Below are 23,411 nucleotides of genomic sequence, written 5' to 3' on the forward strand. Positions count from 1 at the left end.
TTCCCTATGTTATCAACCATTGTAGTTGATAAAATAATAATACTTGGTCACTCGTTTTGCTGTGAGAATAATTTTATATATTTTAACCTGATTGGTTAATAATTAAATCACATAGTGTTTTAACATTGTGTGCTGCAAAGAGCCGCAGGGGACACTTGCAGCTTGCAAGCCTCAGTCTGAGTATCACTGCCCTAGATCCACAGCACAGACTATGACCATTTGAGCTACAGGAGTAACTGGTAGCAACAGTGGGTTTGTAACAATGTGTCCTGCCCCTTTAATGGCTCGGAGGCCTTGAACTAGTCAGTCCTGTGCAGTTAGCTCTGCCCCTGCTATACCTGTCAAGGGTGTGGGGTTTCAGAAGGGGAAAGCCCCCTGATGAAGGCTGACTAGGGAGGAGAGTGGATAGACTGCTCCCACCTGGGGTTTGGAAAGGGTCCCATATGAGGAAAGATTAAAGAGGCTAGGACTCTTCAGCTTGGAAAAGAGGAGACTAAGGTGGGATATGATAGAGGTATATAAAATTATGAGTGATGTTGAGAAAGTGGATAAGGAAAAGTTATTTACTTATTCTCATAATACAAGAACTAGGGGTCACCAAATGAAATTAATAGGCAGCAGGTTTAAAACAAATAAAAGGAAGTTCTTCACACAGCGCACAGTCAACTTGTGGAACTCCTTACCTGAGGAGGTTGTCAAGGCTAGGACTATAACAGCATTTAAAAGAGAACTGGATAAATTCATGGAGGTTAAGTCCATTAATGGCTATTAGCCAGGATGGGTAAGGAATGGTGTCCCTAGCCTCTGTTTGTCAGAGGGTGGAGATGGATGGCAGGAGAGAGATCACTTGATCATTGCCTGTTAGGTTCACCCTCTCTGGGGCACTTGGCATTGGCCACTGTCGGTAGACAGATACTGGGCTAGATGGACCTTTGGTCTGACCTGGTACGGCAGTTCTTATGTTCTTATGGAAGCCTTGTTGAGGATCAGGAGCTGTTTGAGGACTGGGGCCAGCCACAGTTCTGTGTCGAAGAGTGGCTCTGGATGGAACTATTGGGTTGACCAAAGCTCAGGTGAGTGCTGGTTGGTGTTGAAACAGATTGTTGTAGCTGGGACCTGCCTGTAAGAAAAGGGCTGGATGTTGAGCCTGGCTAAGCCAAAGATAGGGAAATTCCCTAAAGTGGCTTGGCTGGGCGGGGGGCAAATCATACCTTTGGCTGAAGTAGGCCAAAGAGCACATTGGAGAAGCTGAGGCAGGTGGCTGCAATGCCACTCTGTGCTGTGGAGTGCTGAGTTTTGTCTCTCTGTGGACCAGCCATTAGAGGGGGCTGCTATACACACATTAGCAGTAGCATGTACAACTATTTACAAGAGAGCAGAGAAATGTTGGGTATCAAGCGTCTTGGGTTCTATTTCTCTTTGGCTGGAGGGTATTTCTAGAGGATACACCAAACCAAGTACATAAATCTGATACAAAGCTTAACAGTGGAGTAGACCCACTCCTAGCTGGAGATGGTAAAACTGACTAATGCTGCAGAAAAGGCAGAAGTGTTTATTTGGGGTTTTATATGTAATCTGTGTTTGGAACAAAACAGTAACTAAGGAGTAACACCTAGGGAGAAACATTTTTAAACCAGCAGGCCCAGATCACCTGCACCCAAAAGTCCTAAAATCATTGTGCAAATATTCATAAAGAGCAAGTGTGATGACCCAGGGTCACACCCCCCTTCTTACTATGCTGTAGGTGGGTCAGCCACTGGCTGAACTGTAAGTAGTGGGCAGAACCCTCTTTACTGTCTGGGAGAGAACCTGTTTCTCCCTTTTTCTGGTCACAGACTTTAAAGCATAATATCAGTAAGTACTGTATTCATAATTCTCATATAGTGGTAATACATACATTGCACATAGGGTTGCCAGGTGTCTGGTTTTTGACCAGAACACCCAGTCAAAAAGGGACCTTGGAGGCTCAGGTCAGCATCGCTGACCAGGCTGTTAAAAGCAGGGCCGCCCAGAGGGGGGGAGAGTGGGTCAATTTGCCCCGGGTCCTGCAGGGGCCCCTCGAGCCCTAGCCCCGCGGCAGTCTGGGTCCTCAGCGGCATTTCGGCAGTGGGGGGCCCTTCAGTCTCTCGGGGTCTTTGGCAGCATTTTGGCAGCAGGGGGCCCTTCAGTGCTGCTCAAGACGTGGAGTAACTGAAGGGCCCCCCGCTGCCGAAATGCTGCCAAAGACCCGGATCACTGCCGGGTGACTACAAGCGCTGCAGCTCCCCCACTTTGCCCCAGGCCTCATGAATCCTCTGGGCGGCCCTGGTTAAAAGTCCTGTCAGCGGTGCTGTGGGTCTAAGGCAGCCTAGTCCCTACCTGTCCTGGCACCGCGCTTCACCCGGAAGTAGCCAGCAGGTCTGGCTCCTAGGCAGAGGGGCCACAGGGCTCTGCACGCTGGCCCTGCCCCGAGCACCAAGTCCACACTCCCATTGGCTGGGAACCACACCTGTGGGAGAGAGCAGCGCGTGGAGACTCCTGCCCCCCCTAGATCTGCTGGCTGCTTTGGGGGGTGCAGTGCGGAGCTAGGACAATCAGGGAGCCTGCCTTAGCCCCACTGTGCCACTGACTGGAAGCGGCCTGAGGTTAGCCCTCGCCCCAACACCCTGCCCAGCCCTGATTTCCCTCATACATCCAAACCCCTCGATCCCAGCATGGAGCAGCCTCCTGCACCCCAAACCCATCATCCCCAGACCCGCCCCAGCCCAGAGCCCCCTCCCACACTCCAAACCCCTCAGCCACAGCGTGGAGCACCCTCTTGCACTGCAAATCCCTCATCCCTGGCCCCACACCAGAGCCCGCACCCTCAGCTGGAGCCCTCACCCACCTCTCGCATCCCAACCCACTGCCTCAACCCAGAGCCCCATCCCGCACCCTGAACTCCTCATTTCTGGTCCCAACCAGGAGCCCACACCCCAACCCCCTGAGCCAGGCCGGTGAAAATGAGCGAGGGTGAGGAAAGCAAGCAACGGGGGCGGGTGTTGGTGTGAGAAGGGGTGGGGCATGGGCGGGGCCTAGGAAGAGGGGCAGGTCAGGGGGCAGGGCAAGGGTGTTCAGTTTTGTGCAAGTAGAAAGTTGGCAACCCTAATTGCACAATGCTATTAATCACCTAGAATTCATAAAATACCTTACTTGGTACACTTGTATAGTACAATAATCTTGTATACAGTCAGTTGATTCAATTGTTTAGTCTCTGGGTTCAGGCCCCCTGTTCTTTCCTCAGGGTGTCTGGGCCCTGATTGTCATACAGGAGTGATTCTCTACAGAAATAAAGCATGGTAATATAATTAATGGCAGTCAACATGACTTTATGGAAAATAGGTCTTGTCAGACAACCTGATTTCATGTTTTGATAAGGTTACAAGTTTGGTTGATAAAGGGAACTGCATAAATGTAATATATTTTGATATATGTAAGGCATGTGCCTTAGTACCACAGACCAGCATGATTGAAAAAATACCATTATACAATATCAATAAAGCTCACATTAGCAACATGTAGTCTCCTCTTCTGGACTTGCATCATATCTTCTTTTGATGGCCACACTGTAGATTTGTGCTGGAAATGATGCATTATGATAATTTAACCCTAATCTGTGGATTGTTCCCACCAACTTCATATAGTTCTATTAGTTCTTCTTGGGACACTACCAAAAATTTTAATTCTCAACACCTCACAAACTAATAGCTCTTGCTATGAAAGGTGAAATATTTTATAATCATAATTATAGTGTGTGAAGAAAATAGAGCCACTATGAGCGGAATCTGATCTCAGTATGAGTCCAAACTGGGAAAAAGCCCCCTGCAGCTGTTCCACTGCATTAGATCCATCAGCTGCACCTCATTAGGAGAGACATTCACCTTCTTCAGAGATCCATGCTGCATAACCCTCTGTTCTGTCATTGAAAAAGACGTGATACATATTGTCACTTAACCCCTTACCTTCCCACCCTCCTCTGCAAATGAATAGTGTAGATAGACAGTCATATAAACAGCAACAGAAAGATCACCCTCTTTGGCTTCCTGGCTTTCCTGGGGCATGTATGTTATTGTAGTTTTATTTTTGAATTCTGAAGTAAGTAAACCAAAACAGACAGACATAGGGGGAAAAAAACACAATTTGTGTGTGTGTGTATTTTGGGTGCAAAGAAAATATGGCTATAATAGATATATTCATGATGTCATTGCAACTCTGCCTGTCTGACAGTTCAGCATCTGGTAAAGCACCATGTGGTATCCTAGCAGATACTGAGCAATCACTCAAGCAGAGACAATATATAGGAAAAGAAAGAATAAGCTTAACCATTTAGTCACCAGATTGGAGGAAATTTTACCATACTCTGTTTTGCAATAGACTCTGAATTTATTCAAGGGTACACGTAACAACTATGTATGCTCATTTTTAATGTCTCTTTTAAAAAAAAATCAAATTTGTTTTTCTTTATTTTGTAGGGTTTTTTTTCTCATTTTTGTTTTTCTTTTACCCAAAACGTTGACGTTTGAGTGTGCTGAGCCAGATGACTTTTCTTTTCCTGTTTGTAAGTTTCATACATAGTGAACAGAAAAAATGACTAAACAGATGGTCTGGATTACTCCCACATTCACTATATATAGTGGCCCGGATTTTTAAAAGTTGGCTTACTTTTGGCACCAACAGGCTCCAATAATTGCAGGGGGGAAATTGCACCTACAAATATTTGCAGGTGGAATTAATGTAACTGGATCCTGAATTATATAAAAGACATGAACTGTGCTTGTGAATACCTGGGGATTACAAAATCCTGAGGTTCATTTAAAACCAGGCTGAAATCATATTGAAAGAGACCTAGTAGGGATTAGAAAATTCCTAAGAATAAGGGCCTGGTCATATAACACTTACAGGCTGGAGTTGCCCTTATGAGAGCAATGGCACTCACTTCAGCAGCATGACTTTTGTAAGGCTTATTTGTGAGCAAGACTTGGTCCGAAAGCTATAGATCCTGATTTTCCTTTCACTTTACACCAGTTTTGCAATGGTATAACTCCACTGACTTCGGGGTTATGGTATTACTAGACTGTGACTCATCAAAAGACTGTTTCCTTTCTTGGTATTCATCAACATTCTTTAAAAATAAAGATAGTTCCTTCCTGAAAAGATAAAGGACCAGACTGGAGCTGACCCCTGCACAGATGAGTGTTGGGGGGTGGGGGTGGGGGGATGATGGTTCGGAGGAAGGATATAATAAACTTCCCCCTCCTCTTGTATCTCTGTCCACAGATCAGCCACCATTTGTCTGAGGATCACAAGTGTGCAGCCCCCACTCCACAGGTCAGTAGCAGCGTTGTGTAGGATGTCCCTCTCCCTGGAGCCCTGATTGTCTGCCTGTTCCCAGCCAGGTGGAACTGGCATCTTCACCCCTGGCTCACTAGAGAGCTGGCAAGAAATCCCACCACGGCTTCCTGTGTCCAGCTCTCCTCCAGCTGGAGAATGAGGATTTGAGATCATTAGAGAAGGGGTTGCCACAGGTTGCAGGAGAGGGCATGCTGTGCTGCTGCTGGGACACAGAAAACCCAAGTGGAGCCTGAGCTCAGGGCTGGACTGTGGGCTCTATGAGCTTGTAGGACATGTAAGAGTTGGCCACTGCCCAAAGGGAAGGTGATGCTTTAATCTATGACTAAGGTGGTGAGACTGGAGGGATTGTTGAGGCTCTTTGTGACTGATGGAGGTAGAGTTCATCTTGGATTTTTCTGCCACCAACCGGTCTTTGCAATGGCACTGGGATTCTATCTGTGCTAGTAAAGGAGTCGGGATGGGCCTGTGCACTGGAGAAATTCCTGGGTGAATTTCAGCGTCCCCAAAGCTTGTAAGGGTTTGGAACACCCTATCAGAGAGGGGAGCTCCCATCTCAGAAGCCTTGATCTGTTCAGGGTCTTATACTTCACCCATACCCATAAACTCTGCATATGCACTCCCACCTAGAGCACCTCAAAGGGAACTAACTTCCTGAAAGCAGAATGAGGTGAGGCCATAAGCCTACACACCCTTCTGCAACAGTCAGCAGAGCTGACTGAGCTGTGAGGGGAGTATTCTGCTCCCTCAACACAGGTGGTATAGCTGTTGTGCTGGTGCTCTCTGTACATGATTCCCCCCACTCCTTCCCTAGACGGAATTCTGGCTGCCTAGGTCAGGTTTCATCTCAGGTAACCTGGCTGCACTGTGTCCCTCTGCACCTCCTTTAATGCATCTAAGGATATCAAGGGCATAGCACAGACTCAAAGTAGGATTGCTGTTTAGGATTATTCAACCTCTCAAGGCTGAAATAGAAAAGAAAAGAAAATGAAAACGGTTGTATTCTTTGCATTATACGCAGCTTGTAAGAGCATATAGTGTTCATATTCTGTTGAGTAGGCAGCCCCAGTGAGAAGCAGAGATTGATATGAAGAGCAAGAAAGTAAGAGCATTCAGGAAGGTTAATCAAATTGATTAAGTGATATCTTTGGTGATTGCATGGGCCACCAGCAGCCATTTCTGCAGCAGAATCTGGTGGCACACATCCCCACATATGTACCTTTTCCCCACATTTTTCCCCAATATTTTATAACGAAGACCACATGAGCACATATATGCACATTGGAAAATGTATGCACTTTATGCTACATGAGAGGATTCAGAAAAAGGTGACATTTTTGGAAACTGACTTTCAAAGGATGTGGGCGCACAGACCATCTGTGTAGTTATTTTTCTGTTCAAAAACATATGAAATTTACAAACAAGAAAAACAGTCATCTGGCCCAGCATGCCTTTTTCCATTTAACTTAATCTCACTTTCCTGCTTTTTCACTATAGTGCTCAACCTCCTCTTGCTCCAGATATAAATCTGAATCGCTCCTGAAATCCTCTACACTCTTGTGCATCAGTTACTTTCCCTGGGTATTTAGTCCATATGTTTAGAACCCTTTGCCTGAAATAGTTCTGAGTTTCCCCATCTACTACTACTTTGCTCATTTTAGATTGTCACTCCCAGTTTTGAATCTCTCACCAGTGAGAACAATTTTACAGATTAAAAGGACATCCTCTTTGCACACATCAAGCAATTCATAGCTACCAAAAGAAAGGACTCTTGTGTTCTTAAAATGGAGGCAATAATACTTAGCTCTTAAAAAAGCTCTTTTACTCCATAGAGCTCAAAGGAGGTGAGGTCTCACAGTCCCACCTCGGGGAATCTAGGACACAGAGAAATGGAGAGATTTGCCCAAAGTTATACTACTGGTCAGTGGCAGAAAGGAGAATAGAATTCTGTTCTCTTGACTCGCTGTCTAGTAACTCATCCACTGGATTATGCAGCAAGAAAAGTTGGTTTATACTAAAAAAAAATCCCAAATCCCAGGAGATAAGTGACAACTGAAATTCAAGTAACTGCTGCTGAAGAAGTAATGAGTGGCTGGGCACAGTGGTGCGTGCTGGGGAGGAGCCGGTGGTCGTGGTACATGTAGGTACCAATGACATTGGGAAGGGTAGGAGAGATGTCCTGGAGACGCCTGCTAGGCTGCTAGGAAAGAGACTGAAATCCAGGACCTCTATGGTGGCATTCTCAGAAATGCTCCCAGTTCCACGTGCAGGGCCAGGTAGGCAGGCAGAGCTTCAGAGTCTCAATGCGTGGATGAGACGATAGTGTAGAGAGGAGGGGTTTAGATTCATTAGGAATTGGGGAAACTTTTGGGATGGGGGAGCCTATACAGGAGAGATGGGCTCTACCTAAACCAAAGTGGAACCAGACTGCTGGCACTTAACATTAAAAAGGTTGCAAAGCAGTTTTTAAACTAGGAGATGGGGGAAAGCCGACTGCTGCAGCGGATCAGACAGAAATTTCTCTTAGAGGAGAGTCTATTGATAGAGATTCTCTAGGTTATAGTCAGGAGCAGAGGATGGAAGAGGATAATCTAAGGGCCAGATCAGAAAAGAAACATTCACATAAAGAATCGGACACATCAGAAAAGGGCAGACAAATAAACAGTGACAAGTTTTTAAAGTGCTTGTACACAAATGCTAGAAGTCTAAATAATAAGATGGGTGAACTAGAGTGCCTCGTGATAAAGGAGGATATTGATATAATAGGCATCACAGAAGCCTGGTGGACTGAGGACAATCAATGGGACACAGTTATTCCAGGGTACAAAATATATCGGAAGGACAGAATAGGTCATGTGGGGAGGTTCGGGGAGTGGCACTATATGTGAAAGAAAATGTAGAATCAAATGAAGTAAAAATCTTAAGCGAATCCACATGTTCCATAGAATCTCTATGGATAGTAATTTCATGCTCTAATAAGAATATAACATTAGGGATCTATTATCGACCACCTGACCAGGACAGTGACAGTGATGATGAAATGCTAAGGGAAATAATAGTGGGGGATTTCAATTATCCCCATACTGACTGGGAAAATGTCACCTCAGGATGAAATGCAGAGACTAAATTTCTCGATACTTTAAATGACTGCTTCTTGGAGCAGCTGGTATGGGAACCCACAGGGGGAGAGGCAACTCTAGATTTAGTCCTGAGTGGAGCGCAGAAGCTGGTCCAAGAGGTAACTATAACAGGACCGCTTGGAAATAGTGACCATAATATAATAACATTTAACATCCCTGTGGTGGGAAGAACATCTCAACAGCCTAACACTGTATCATTTAATTTCAAAAAGGGGAACTATGCAAAAATGAGGGGATTAGTTAAACAGAAATTAAAAGGTACAGTGACTAAAGTGAAATCCCTGCAAGCTGCATGGGCACTTTTTAAAGACACCATAATAGAGGCCCAACTTAAATGTATACCCCAAATTAAGAAACATGGTAAAAGAACTAAAAAAGAGCCACCGTGGCTTAACAAGCTTGTAAAAGAAGCAGTATGAGATAAAAAGACTTCCTTTAAAAAGTGGAAGTCAAACCCTAGTGAGGTAAATAGAAAGGAGCGTAAACACTGCCAAATTAAGTGTTAAAATGTAATAAGAAAAGCCAAAGAGGAGTTTGAAGAACGGCTAGCCAAAAACTCCAAAGGTAATGACAAAATGTTTTTTAAGTACATCAGAAGCAGGAAGCCTGCTAAACAACCAGTGGGGCCCCTCAATGATCGAGATACAAAAGGAACGCTTGAAGATGATAAAGCCATTGCGGAGAAACTAAATGGATTCTTTGCTTCAGTCTTCATGGCTGAGGATGTTAGGGACATTCCCAAACCTGATCCGGCTTTTGTAGGTGACAAATCTGAGGAATTGTCACAGATTGAAGTGTCACTAGAGGAGGTTTTGGAATTAATTGATAAACTTAACAGTAACAAGTCACCGGGACCGGATGGCATTCACCCAAGAGTTCTGAAAGAACTCAAATGTGAAGTTGCGAAACTATTAACTAGGGTTTGTAACCTGTCCTTTAAATCGGACTCTGTGCCCAACAACTGGAAGTTAGCTAATGTAACGTCAATATTTAAAAAGGGCTCTAGAGGTGATCCTGGCAATTACAGACTGGTAAGTCTAACGTCGGTACCAGGCAAATTAGTTCAAAACAATAGTAAAGAATAAAATTGTCAGACACATAGAAGAACATAAATTGTTGGGCAAAAGTCAACATGGTTTCTCTAAAGGGAAATTGTGTCTTGCTAATCTATTAGAGTTTTTTGAAGGGGTCAACAAACATGTGGACAAGGGGGATCCAGTGGACATAGAGAACTTAGATTTCAAAAAAGCATTTGACAAGGTCCCTCACCAAAGGCTCTTCCATAAATTAAGTTGTCATGGGACAAGAGGGAAGCTCCTTTCATGGATTGAGAACTGGTTAAAAGAGAGGGAACAAAGGGTAGGAATTAATGGTAAATTCTCAGAATGGAGAGGGGTAACTAGTGGTGTTCCCCAAGTGTCGGTCCTAGGACCAATCCTATTCAACTTATTCATAAATGATCTGGAGAAAGGGGTAAAAAGTGAGGTGGCAAAGTTTGCAGATGATACTAAACTGCTCAAGATAGTTAAGACCAAAGCAGACTGTGAAGAACTTCAAAAAGATCTCACAAAACTAAGTGACTGGGCAACAAAATGGCAAATGAAATTTAATGTGGATAAATGTAAAGTAATGCACATTGGAAAAAAATAACCCCAACTATACAAACAATATGATGTAGGCTAATTTAGCTACAACAAATCAGGAAAAAGATCTTGGAGTAATCATGGATAGTTCTCTGAAGATGTCCACTCAGTGTGCAGATGTGGTCAAAAAAGCAAACAGGATGTTAGGAATCATTAAAAAGGGGATGGAGAATAAAAGGAGAATATATTATTGCCCTTATATAAATCGATTGTACACCCACATCTTGAATACTGCACGCAGATGTGGTCTCCTCATCTCAAAAAAGATATACTGGCACTAGAAAAGGTTCAGAGAAGGGCAACTAAAATGATTAGGGTTTTGGAACGGGTCCCATATGAGGAAAGATTAAAGAGGATAGGACTTTTCAGCTTGGAAAAGAGGAGACCAAAGGGGGAATTGAGAGAGCTAGATAAAATCATGAGTGATGTAGAAAAAGTAGATCAGGAAAAGTTATTTACTTATTCCCATAATACAAAAAGTAGGGGTCACCAAATGAAATTAATAGGCAGCAGGTTTAAAACAAATAAAAGGAAGTTCTTCTTCGAGTGATTGCTCATATGCATTCCAGTTAGGTGTGCGCGCGCCGCGTGCACGTTCGTCAGAAGATTTTTACCCTAGCAACACTTGGTGGGTCGGCTGGGCGCCCCCTGGAGTGGCTCCGCTATAGCGCCGAATATATACCCCTGCCGACCCATCCGCTCCTCAGTTCCTTCTTACCGCCCGTGTCGGTCATTGGAACAGTGGAGTGCGACTTAGCTGACCTCCACTTCCCTAGCTACTCGTAGTTTCTCTCGTTACTTCTTGTATATGTAGTTCAGATTTATATAGTTGTAGTTAACTTTCTTCGTTTGTAGTATAGTTAGTGTATTTAGTTTACAGGGGTTCGGGGATTATCCCCTTCCCCGCACCCGGCGCTGGGTACTATGTCCGGTTCACAGGGTTTCAAACCGTGCTCAGCCGGCCACTAGCCGATGCCTACAAGAGATCCTCTCCTAAGTGCCTCGAGGAATCTCACCTAACAGATAAGTGCCGCATTTGTAAGGCCTTTAAGCCGAGAACAATAGGGGAGCGATTCTTTCATCTCAAGCAGCTCCTGAGGGAGGCAGCTCTTACTCCTCCATTCTCGGCACCGAGCACTGGTCAGTCTTCGAGAAGCGCTCCCTCGGCACTGGATCGCCGGTACCGCCAAGGCCTCTCGGCACCGGCTGTCGCTGGCACCGACGTCCGCTCGGCACGGATCCCTCTCCTGGAGGATGAAGAGGCACAGGACTACTGCTGGGTCTGAGCCGCCTGCTCCGCAGCCTGAGCGCTATAATAAGTCGGACCGCCCGGCACCGATACCTGCCATGGCACCGACAATATTGGCACCGTCAACTCCGGCCACGCAAGAGCCGTCGAGTCCGGTGCCGGAAAGCTCCCCGGTACAAGCCGTGGTTGAGCTCACTATTAAGCTGCGTCAGAGCTGCCTGCTCCGCAGCCCGAGAGCTATACTAAGTCGGACCACCCGGCTCCGATATCTGCCGCGGCACTGACAATATCGGCACCGTTGACTCCGGCCACGCAAGAGCCATCAAGTCCGGTACCTGAACGCTCCCCGGTGCGAGCCGTGGTTGAGCTCTCTATTCCCTCCACGCCGGAGACATCTCCACGTCGAGGGAATTGATTGCAATGACAGCGCCTGCGCTGCCTCAACCCCCGGCACCCCCGGTGCGGGTTATACAGTCGATCGGCAAGCCTGCCTTGATCAGACCACCCTGCATCGGCACCGCAGAGCGGCACCGTTCACGATTGCGGTCCCGCAGATGTTCTCGGTCCCGTCTCCAATCCAGATGCTGACGCTGCTCGCAGTCCTGGCACCATTCTCCATTTCGGTACCGGTCATACTCACGGCACCGATCAGCATCCCGTTCGCCGGCCCGGTACATTCGGCGCCGATCCAGCTCCCGGCACCACTCCAGGCACTGGACTCCCGTTGCCACTCCCAACATTGAGCCTCGAGATCTCGGTCGACCTCCCGGCAGCGCTCCGGTCGCAGGTCCTGTTCTCGCTCCCGGTACCGGTATGCCTCCCGGTACCGATCCCCGGTGCCACGTCGAGCGACGTCAGCTAGAGAAGGAGACTCTGCCCAGGGCTTTTTAGCTCCTCCATGGCCATCCAAACATGCATCACTGTCGTCCTGCGCAGGCAGTTTACATGTGCAGGTCTGTGATTCGGATGTGCACACCAGAGTCTTCCAGGTGGCCCAGGCCCAAGACCCTGACCCCATCAGTGGTCACTCTGTACATCTTGGGCGTGCCATCAGGACAAAGGCCTACCTGTGATCCCATCTCGCTCTGTTCCGTCAGAGCACTGGGTGCCAGAGGCGACAGTTAGCCGCCCCCCTCCGATCGGTATGGAGGAAGCCCCGGTTCAGCCACCGGACTCCCACATCCCACCGGATCAGGAGGTCATCCAGGAGCGCAAGCCCACACAGGACCCGCTTGTCCCCGGCCTTTCTTCTTCCTCCTCCCCAGATGAGGCTGTGGCAGGAGCGTACTCCTCAGGCCCTCCTCTAATCAACTTGGGGAGGCGGGCATCAGGACCTCCTGAGATGGGTGGCACCCAATATGAATCTCCAAGTGGTGGAAGTCTCGGAGATACGGTATCCGGTCATAGACATTCTGTCGGCTGACGCCCCCACTAGAGTGGCCCTACCGTTCATTCCGACGATCAAGGCCAATGCGGATACCATCTGACAGTCTCAAGCTACTATCCCGCCCGCGGGCACGGGAGTCGAACGCATGTACATGGTATCCTCCAGGGGCTACGGGTACCTATATGTACACCCCCCCCGCTCCCTTGTCGTCCAGTCCGTCAATGAGACGGAACGCCATGGCCTGCTGGCACCAGCCCCTAAATCCAAGGAGGCTAGGCGAATGGACTTACTGGGCCATAAGATGTACTCGGCAGGGGCCCTGCAACTTCACGTAGCAAACCAGCAAGCCCTGCTTAGCCGCTACTATGGGCGGCGGTGGGCAAATTTACGGAGTCGGTTCCTCAGAACTCCCGTTAAGAGTTTGCTGCCCTCCTGGAAAAAGGGAAGAAGGTGTCGAGAGCTTCCCTCCAGGCCTCGTTGGATGTAGATGACTCCGCAGCCACGACTCTGGCCTCGGGTGTTGCCACAAGGCGCATTTCATGGCTCCAGTTATCGAGCCTTCCCTTGCAGCTGCTGCACACTATACAGGACTTGCCCTTCAATAGCAAAGGCCTGTTCTCAAAAAAAAAAAAAAAAAAACCTGACCCTAGGCTGCAAAGCCTAAAGGACAGGAAGGTCACTGTGCGCTCCCTCTCGGCATACACACGCCGGTGACTCAGCGCTGACCTTTCCGCCCTCAGCCTCACCACCCTTACCCTGCGCCTAGACAAAGACAGGACTTTGCCAGCAGGTGTTGCTGAGGCAGTCGTAGGCGTCAGTCAGGACCCCAAAGCAATTCCTCTTGCAAGAGGGGCGGACGCTCCTCACCATCGGAGCTATAGAGGAGGTACCAAAGGATGAAAGGGTCAAAGGGTTCTACTCCCACTAATTCCTAATCCCCAAGGCGAAGGGAGGTCTCAGACCTATCCTAGACCTGCGGGAACTCAACAAGTTCATCATACACCCGAAGTTCCGCATGGTATCCATGGGGACCGTCATCCCATCCTTGGATCCCGGAGACTGGTATGCCACCCTCGATATGAAGGGTGCGTATTTTCACAGGACTCCACTGGCCATCACATACAATCCCCAGCTAAAACCCCTCCAACGCATCATCAGGGATCTACAACCCATCCTGGACAATGATCCCACACTTTTACAGGCCTTGGGTGGCAGGCCAGTCCTCGCCCACAGACAACCTGCCAACCTGAAGCATATTCTCACTAGTAACTGCACACTGCACCATAGTAACTCTAGCTCAGGAACCAATCCATGCAACAAACCTCGATGCCAACTCTGCCCACATATCTACACCAGCGACACCATCACAGGACCTAACCCGATCAGCCACACCATCACCGGTTCATTCACCTGCACGTCCACCAATGTAATATATGCCATCATATGCCAGCAATGCCCCTCTGCTATGTACATCGGCCAAACTGGACAGTCTCTAAGGAAAAGGATAAATGGACACAAATCAGATATTAGGAATGGCAATATACAAAAACCTGTAGGAGAACACTTCAACCTCCCTGGCCACACAATAGCAGATCTTAAGGTGGCCATCCTGCAGCAAAAAAACTTCAGGACCAGACTTCAAAAAGAAACTGCTGAGCTTCAGTTCATCTGAAAATTTGACACCATCAGCTCAGGATTAAACAAAGACTGTGAATGGCTTGCCAACTACAGAACCAGTTTCTCCTCCCTTGGTTTTCACACCTCAGCTGCTAGAACAGGGCCTCATCCTCCCTGATTGATCTAACCTCGTTATCTGTAGCTTGCTTCTTGCTTGCATATATATACCTGCCCCTGGAAAGTTCCACTACTTGCATCCGACGAAGTGGGTATTCACCCACGAAAGCTCATGCTGCAAAACGTCTGTTAGTCTATAAAGTGCCACAGGATTCTTTGCTGCTTTTACAGATCCAGACTAACACGGCTACCCCTCTGATACTTGGCATATTTTCACGTCGCCATTTATCCTCCACACAGAAGGTACCTACAGTTTGTGGCCAACCGTCATCATTTCCAGTTTACGGTCCTCCCAGTTGGTCTCTATACAGTCCCAAGTGTACTCAAAGTGCATGGCTGTAGTTGCCGCCTCTCTCCGCCACCATCGGATACATGTTCTCCGTATCTAGACAATTGGCTCAGGGTACGTCTACACTACGGGACTATTCCGAATTTGCATAAACCGGTTTTGTAAAACAGATTTTATAAAATCGAGTGCGCGCGGCCACACTAAACACATTAAATCGGTGGTGTGCGTCCATGGTCCGAGGCTAGCATCAATTTCTGGAGCGTTGCACTGTGGGTAGCTATCCCGTAGCTATCCCATAGTTCCCGCAGCCTCCCCCGCCCCTTGGCATTTCCGGGTTGAGATCCCAGTGCCTGATGGGGCAAAAATCATTGTCACGGGTGGTTCTGGGTAAATGTCGTCAGTCACTCCTTCCTCTGGGAAAGCAACGGCAGACAAGCATTTCGCGCCTTTTTTCCCTGGATTGCCCTGGCAGATGCCATAGCATGGCAATCATGGAGCCTGTTTTGCCTTTTGTGACTGTCACCGTATGTGTACTAGATGCCGCTGACAGAGGCGATTCAGCAGCGCTACACAGCAGCATGCTTTTGCTTTTGCATAACAGCAGAGATGGTTATCAGCCATACTGCACCATCTACCAATCCATAAATTGGTAATAAGATGATCATGGCTACCAGTCCTTTTGCACTGTTCCATTTGCTGCTGTCATAAGTGCCCCTGGCTGCTCTTAGCCAGGGGCGCAAAAGCCAAAATTGGGAATGACTCCCTGAGTCAATCCCTCCTTTTTGGTATCTAAAAATAGAATCAGTCCTGCCTAGAATATGGGCAAGTGTACTAGAGAACCACTGTATCAGAGAACCAGAGAGCACAGCTGCTCTGTGTCAGATCCTGCAGAAATTATGAGCTGTATGCTATTCACAGGGGGTGCTCCTGCAACAACCCCACCTGTTCATTTCATTCTTCCCCAGCCTTCCTGGGCTACCATAGCATTGTCCCCCCACTTGTGTGATGAAGTAATAAAGAATGCAGGAATAAGACACAGTGACTTGTTAGTGAAGGCAGCCTCCAGCTGCTATGATAGTCCAGACAGGACAGTAAGGAGTGCATCCCTCTGCTAGTTCAGGGGCACTTGAATCTTTTCTTTACACATGAAGGGTGGGGGCTGATGGAGCTCAGCCCCCTGTTGCTATGACGATGATGGATATCAGCCATACTGCACCATCTACCAGGAAAAATTAGGACCAGGCACCCTTGATCGACCTGACAGATGCTAGTACGCATGGTTACCAGTCCTTTTGCACTGCCCCATGTGCCAATAGGCTGATGATGACGATGGGTATCAATCTTATTGTACCATCAGCCACCCATGGCGGGGGGAGCAAGGATGTTGGTGTTGAGTGCTGCACCATCCCGTCTATCTGCAGCATTCAGTAAAGATAGGGTGACATGTAAGAGTCAAGACAGGATTGTTTTCCCTTTCACTTCTGGGGGTGGGGGGGTGCGTAAATTGGCTAGCTATGCCCTGACCCACCGTGGACACTGTTTTTGACCCTAGAAGCATTTGGCGCTCAGCCAAGAATGCAAATGCTTTTCAGAGACTGCAGGAACTGTGGGATAGCTTGAGTCCTCCAGTCCATGAGCGTCCATTTGATTCTTTGGCTTTCCGTTACGCTTGCCACGCAGCAGTGCGCTGAGTCCCTGCTATGGCGTCTGTCTGGAGATATTTAAAAAATGATTTTGAATTTCGTCTTCTGTAACGGAGCGCTGATAGAACAGATTTGCCTGCCCTTACAGCGATCACGTCCGCATCGTCCATGCTGGAGCTCTTTCTTTATTTTGATTTTTAACTGCATCACCACCCGTGCTGATCGGAGCTCCACGCTGGGCAAACAGGAAATATTCAAAAGTTCGCGGGGCTTTTCCTGTCTACCTGGCCACTGCATCCGAGTTCAGATTGCTGTCCAGAGCGGTCAGTGGTGCACTGTGGGATACCGCCCGGAGGCCAATACCGTCGATCAGCGGCCACACTAACCCTAATCCGATATGGTAATACCGATACTAGTGCTACTCCTCTCGTTAGGGAGGAGTACAGAAACCAGTTTAAAGAGCCATTAAAATCGATATAAGGTGCCTCCTAGTGTGGACGGTTGTGGCGTTTGCCTCATTGGTTCAACAGTCCAGAGATGATGCAGCCTTTGGCTCAGCAGTTTTGCATTCTGCAACATCTCACTCCGACCCCATCGCCTACGTAAGGCTTGGGAATCACCTAACTGGAATGGATATGAGCAATCACTCGAAGAAGAAAAGACGGTTACTCACCGTTGTAACTGTTGTTCTTCGAGATGTGTTGCTCATATCCATTCCAGACCCGCCCTCCTTCCCCACTGTCGGAGTAGCCGGCAAGAAGGAACTGAGGAGCGGATGGGTCGGCAGGGGTATATATTCGGCGCTATAGCGGCGCCACTCCAGGGGGCGCCCAGCCGACCCACCGAGTGTTGCTAGGGTAAAAATCTTCCGACGAACGTGCACGCGGCGCGCGCACACCTAACTGGAATGGATATGAGCAACACATCTCGAAGAACAACAGTTACAACGGTGAGTAACCGTCTTTTCTTCTTCACACAGCACACAGTCAACTTGTGGAACTCCTTACCTGAGGAGGTTGTGAAGGCTAGGACTATAACAGCATTTAAAAGAGAACTGGATAAATTCATGGAAGTTAAGTTCATTAATGGCTATTTGCCAGGATAGGTAAGGAATGGTGTCCCTAGACTCTGTTTGTCAGAGGGTGGAGATGGATGGCAGGAGAGAGATCACTTGATCATTACCTGTTAGGTTCACTCCCTCTGGGGCACCTGGCATTGGCCACTGTCGGTAGACAGGATACTGGGCTAGATGGACCTTTGGTCTGACCCAGTATGGCCGTTCTTATGACCCAAGCCATACTTGTATGGGTTGTCACATAGAATTCAATGTGGCTGCCCACATGAGTAGTTCCTATGGAATACATCCCTATGGAGTACATTTGACCCATAGACCCACACCTCTGCATGAGGCACCATGCAACTGCACCATCCTTGAACTGGGGACGAGGGAGGAATTTATTACATTCTTTATTGGGGTACAGCATACTCTAACCCATGCACCTAGCTGGTTCTGCTGACCTCTACACTGGGGCAAAACAGAGCTGTGGCTTCACTTAAATCCCACTACTCCATCCTATTCCCCACCACTTGCTCATGTGCCCCATCCTGGTTCTCCCCCTGCACTGAGAACCATGGTCCAAGTAGGTCCCAGGCAGCCATTTGGGTTTGGTGAGTGGAACGCAGCTCCCGCTTCCTCCCTGCAGAGCCATTTTGGACCAACATACAAAGTAGCCCAGTACAAGTATGTAGTTTGCAGGGATGTCTCAAAATTTGTATGTCATGAACTATTGAATATATATGTTTACAATTTAGTATATTTACCACTAAAAGAAAAAAAGTATAAAAGCCTTGCCTCATTTAATCTCTGCATATTTGCCAAAATACACAATTTTCTCATGTCCGGAAGTATGGTGACCTCTGGGCAAGGGGGAGCTTGTAACTCACAGGGGGATGCCATTCAGGCAGAGAAAGCAGAGACGGGAAAGACTGTGTACAGCTGGGGAGACCTGCTGTCAGGTATTATATTTCTGTTTTAGGCTATTGGCCCTGCAGAGCGCAGCTAACATACGTGACCTGTTATTAACCTGAGTTTCTGTTTTATTGGACTTTAAAGTTTTTGTTCAGCAAATAGTTGAAACTGAGTGTGCTTTCCTTCCTTACCTGTTACTTGCTGCATGTCCTACTGCCAAGGCAGTCCTGGAGAGGAGGCCAACTGTTAATGGGTGTTGTCGTTGTTTTTTGGTAGAGAAAGAAAACTATATGTAATTGATGTGAGTCTCTATTGCAGGCCGTCTAAGTAGGGATTATAATCATGGTTTATTTTTTTATATATGTTTTGGCAGATTGTTGCAAGGCATATGTGCTATAGCTAGAAAAGATTCACAGCTTGACAAAAAAAATGCACTTGAGTGTTTTTCAAAAGCAAACAGTTTTCACAATTAACCCCACTGCTCTGTTTATACATCAAATAAAAATGTGGAGAGTACACACAGTTGTTCTCATTAATTTTTGATAAGCAATAAGTATTAAAAGAATTACTTCAGAGTCTGTGCACTTTTAGGTCTTGGATGCAAACTGAAACATATGCTGGGACATATTTTCAGTTTTGTGCTATCAAATGAAGAGGTGCTGTGATGGAATTTATTTATTTGGATTTTATCATTTAAATAGGAGCTCTGGTCCCTTATTCTCGGTGCTCATTGACAGTTCTCCAATACACAACCATAAAACAGCCCTCTTCTAACCAGCACCCCTACAACTATTAATCAGCACATACACTACAAGCTACAATAACCCAACAGCAAAAACCATACATAAGCTCTTCCACCATTGCCTCACAGCTGAGGAAAAGAAATAGACCTTGCAAAATGCCTTAAAAGTCAACATGTTGTTGTAGGCCAGGGGAGCAGTGAGTAGCAAACTTCAGGGACTTTCATGGTGAACGCGGTACCTGCTGTCCCTTCTCTCTTATAAACGTGAGTCTGCAACTCAAACATCCCCACTGCCTCATGAGTAACATTATGGCCTGGCTGGACTCTGGACTGGGACTCAGGAGATCTGCGCTTTTTTCCCAGCTCAGACACTGGCTTGTTGGGTGACATTGGTCAAGTCACTTTGCCTCTTTCTGCCTCAGTTTCCCATCTGTAAAAGTGGGATAATGACCTCGACCTCCTTTGTAAAGTGCTTTGAGATCTACTGATGAAAAACACTATATAAGAGCCAGGTATTATGATGAGTGACAGAGGTAAACATAGGCATTTCCTGATTCTTTACTTGATTTGTTTGGCATGCTCTAGGTTCCAGGAGGAGGAGAAACAAACAACTTGGGCACTCAGAATATTTGAATGGTCAGCCTTTGATTATTAGGCATTGTAGATTATGCCATATATCGTTTAAAAAAAAATCCCCCGGGTTGCATTGAGATCTTGTCAAGCAGCAGCTCCAGCCTCAATGCCAGCCCCCTGTTGGATTTAATCAGCATGGAGGGCCTGGCACCAAGCTGAATTTTTCTTTTAATTCGCATTTTAATTTGTCAGTTCAGCTGCTGCCATCTTGTTTGTAGAAAGATCTTACTTGTTTTTTTATGTAGCAGTTTCAGTCAGAGTTCCAGCTGCTAAATGTAGATTATATACAAAGGGCAAATCTCCTTCAAGCACAGCAATTTAATTTACTCTATACTACAGTAATTCAATCTGATCTCACTTCAGTTACAGTACTTGTCAGAGTATCATTGACTACATTTCCATATTTGTCAGAATTCCTGCTAATCTCATCAGCTGATGCCTTCCAGAGTTACTGAAGCTGCTTTTTAAATATGTTTTGAATGACTATACAGCAGACTGCAAAGTGCTGGACAAAATTCTATAACTCTGAACAGTTTTTTTTTAATTTACATTGAATTATTAACAGTTTTATTTCTGCTCATTCCTAAAATAGCTGGAAAGCAAAGAAAAGTGTGGAGATGGTGGAAGAAGTAGGGTTACTTTAAAGGAACTATAAATATCCATTCAGATATGCACTGACTCTGTTTGAGTTTTATTGATCTATAGGTAAATACTGTGTTTTTACTTTATGCTCATAAATCATGATTTGTGGAATTCACTTATGGTTCAAGCCAGTATTACTGTAGAAGGGGGCTCAGTGGAACCATTAATCCAATCCATTGACTTGTTTTTCATATATCACATGTGACTCAGCATGCTGCTAAAACAACATCCATGAGAGCTATAACATTATGATCTATGTGCTTCACCTGCCATAGAACAAAAGGCTCATAACAAAGTTTACAGATTATAAAATAGTGTCTTAAAACATGTATATGGTTCTGTAGATATGCTGAATTCATTTTTCAACTCCACATGTAATTATCTAGTGCAAAGAATATGGTAATCTTGCAGAAGAAAGTATATGCTTTTAGTATGAGACTATTCAGTGATGGATGTCCTTCAATAATTTTTTGTTGTTGTATCAATCAATTACACAATATGTAGAAAACATATGGCTAAACTGTGCTTTCTCCAGGGCACCATAATAAGAGAGAGAAAACACTCATAACACATGTTGTGCATATGCTGTATGACAAGTTGTACATGTACTGTTTGTATGAACAAACCCTACAGGAATTTTATTAATCTTACCCTTGAATCATTGATATGGGTGTGGGAGGGGCAAGAGAAGGCAAATCTAGATAATACTTACCAGATGTTTTACGCTGAGTTCAGAACAACTGACTCAGAAAAACTGGCAATATTGTGATCTGAGGAGGTCGACTCATACAGTGGTGGGCAACCTACAGCCGGCGGGCTGCATGCAGCACATCAGGGCAATCTGAATGCAGGCCACGAGACATTTTGCTGACATTGACCGTCCTCAGGCATGGCCCCCCCGCACCTCCCAGTGGCTGCGGTTCACCATTTCCAGCCAATGGGAGCTGTGGGAAGTGGCAGTTCCATGCTGCATTTGGCCCACGGGCCCCAGGTTGCTCACCACTGAATGGTTAAAAAACATGAGCTGACAAGGTTTTGCTAAGGGATTTTCTGGCCCATCTTTATCTTCTCATAAAGGTTTGCATACCTCATGATCACTGTCCTTTCCTAGTTTCAGATAGCACAGACAATTCCCTTGCTTATTGAATAGAGACCTAGTCAGTTTTGTCTGATACTCTTTTGCCAATAAGGTCTGTTTTATTTGACAGCATGTGGGCTTAGCATTTGCACTATTGGTGATTCCAGTTATTGATATCATATCTCTCTCTCTCTCTCTCTCTCTCTCTCTCACACACACACACACACACACACACACACACACAAATCTGCTTTCTCTTAATTGTAAATTTCCAAAATAACACAGTGTAATCCAATGAAATGCAAAGGAAATATTTATGTAATTGAGACATCTTGTTCTCATAAATTATCAAATTAGAAAGAGCTGCCAACCTGTTGAATTTTCTTAGGGCTGTGATCTTTTCCTTTATCAATTTTGTATATGATTTATGACAGTTAAAGTGTCAGACTAAAAAAAATAAGAGAACGTGGCATGCATACTAAAAAGGAAACCTTGGCAAAGCCAATGCTTCAAAAGTTTTAAATCAGATCACAATATTCTGCTTTGTGTATTTTTTTGGTTGCTTCCCCCCCCTTTTTTCATCTACAAGACTATATACATGTTTTTTTTCCACTCATAGTAAATAAGGTTTTTATTTCAAGCGTTCCAACTCTCCAATGAAAGGTTAACAAACTATTGGAAACAGGCCATTTTTAGAGTCGGTAGCTCTAGATGCCAAAGGACTTTGTCCAGCCCTATGCTAATACACCCGTTGGTTCTGATTGCTCCCAACTTTCCTGGCCAGAAGTTCTGGCTGTAAGGTTTCAGTGTAGCCTATAGACTTTTTTTTTTCAAGCCCAGAGCCATGGCTTGTCTTCATCTTTCAACTTAAGCAAAAGAAATATAAAATGAAGACAGTTAGCATTTGGAGCTTATTAAATACAAATTACACTCATACAATATCATGGGAGTGGCAAAGTCCTTTAAATCATGTATCTTTAATATTTTAAGAACTCCCCTGCCGCACTTCAGCACTTCTGTTTTCAGTATACTATATTATAATCCATGTGGCAATAACACACCAGTATCTTTTTTTCCAAAGCTTGTTTGTGATGCATATGAAAATTGCTGGTAAACAACACTTCATGCATGCAGAAGCGGATTACTGTTTTCTGGCACCCTGTGTCAGAGGAAGTGCTCCCTGCCCCCCACCCGCGTGCTCCCCAGCAGGAGCTCTGGGTGGGTGAGCAGGAGCTCTGGGTAGGCGGAGTGGAGCAAGCCCTCGCACTCTGGCCCCACATTTGACCCAGCAAAAAAAAAAGGTGCAAATGGAATTGACTGGTCATCTAAATCCTTATTTGTCCATGGAGGTGGGTAGTTAGAAGTTCAACTGTCATCCTGTGCATTTTCTTCTTGTCATGGGAGTAATTATACCCCTGTCAGAGGGTGGTCCCCCTGAGAGTCCTTTCAGGCCTTAGTCACAGATCACAACCACTCCATCTCTCATGCACCATCACGATGCTTTATTATATTCTCCTTGCATCCCGATTCTTTGTCTGATTTATGAAGGTGCAGGTGACAGTGTGGGAAGGCAGGAGAATGCCGGAGGATGGAGGCAGATCAGGGAGGAAGGTTGATGAGGCAAATATAGCTTTGAAACTTTACTATGAAGAAGAAATATGCTGCTTTCCCTTTATTTTTTTAGTAGTTTAGATTTAACACAGTACTGTACTGGTTTTGCTGCATTTGGTTTTTTTTCTGCTGCCTGACTGTGTATTTCCAGTTCCAAATGAAGTGTGTGGTTGACTGGTCAGTTTGTAACACTCTTGTTTGTAAGTCAGAGGTTCTACTGTAAG

At 46.1% G+C, this 23,411-nt stretch overlaps 1 long non-coding RNA gene across 1 annotated transcript in view; it reads left to right on the top strand.

Moving 5' to 3' along the window:
- Window positions 1-18,464: 18,464 nt before the first annotated feature.
- Window positions 18,465-23,411, top strand: part of LOC123362691 — a 196,139-nt gene continuing 191,192 nt past the window's right edge. The window contains exon 1 of the long non-coding RNA XR_006576520.1: window positions 18,465-18,528. This is a non-coding gene — a long non-coding RNA (uncharacterized LOC123362691). The remainder of the gene's footprint in view (window positions 18,529-23,411) is intronic.

The sequence above is a fragment of the Mauremys mutica genome, chromosome 2 (assembly GCF_020497125.1).
Source record: "Mauremys mutica isolate MM-2020 ecotype Southern chromosome 2, ASM2049712v1, whole genome shotgun sequence".
NCBI lineage: Eukaryota > Metazoa > Chordata > Testudines > Geoemydidae > Mauremys > Mauremys mutica.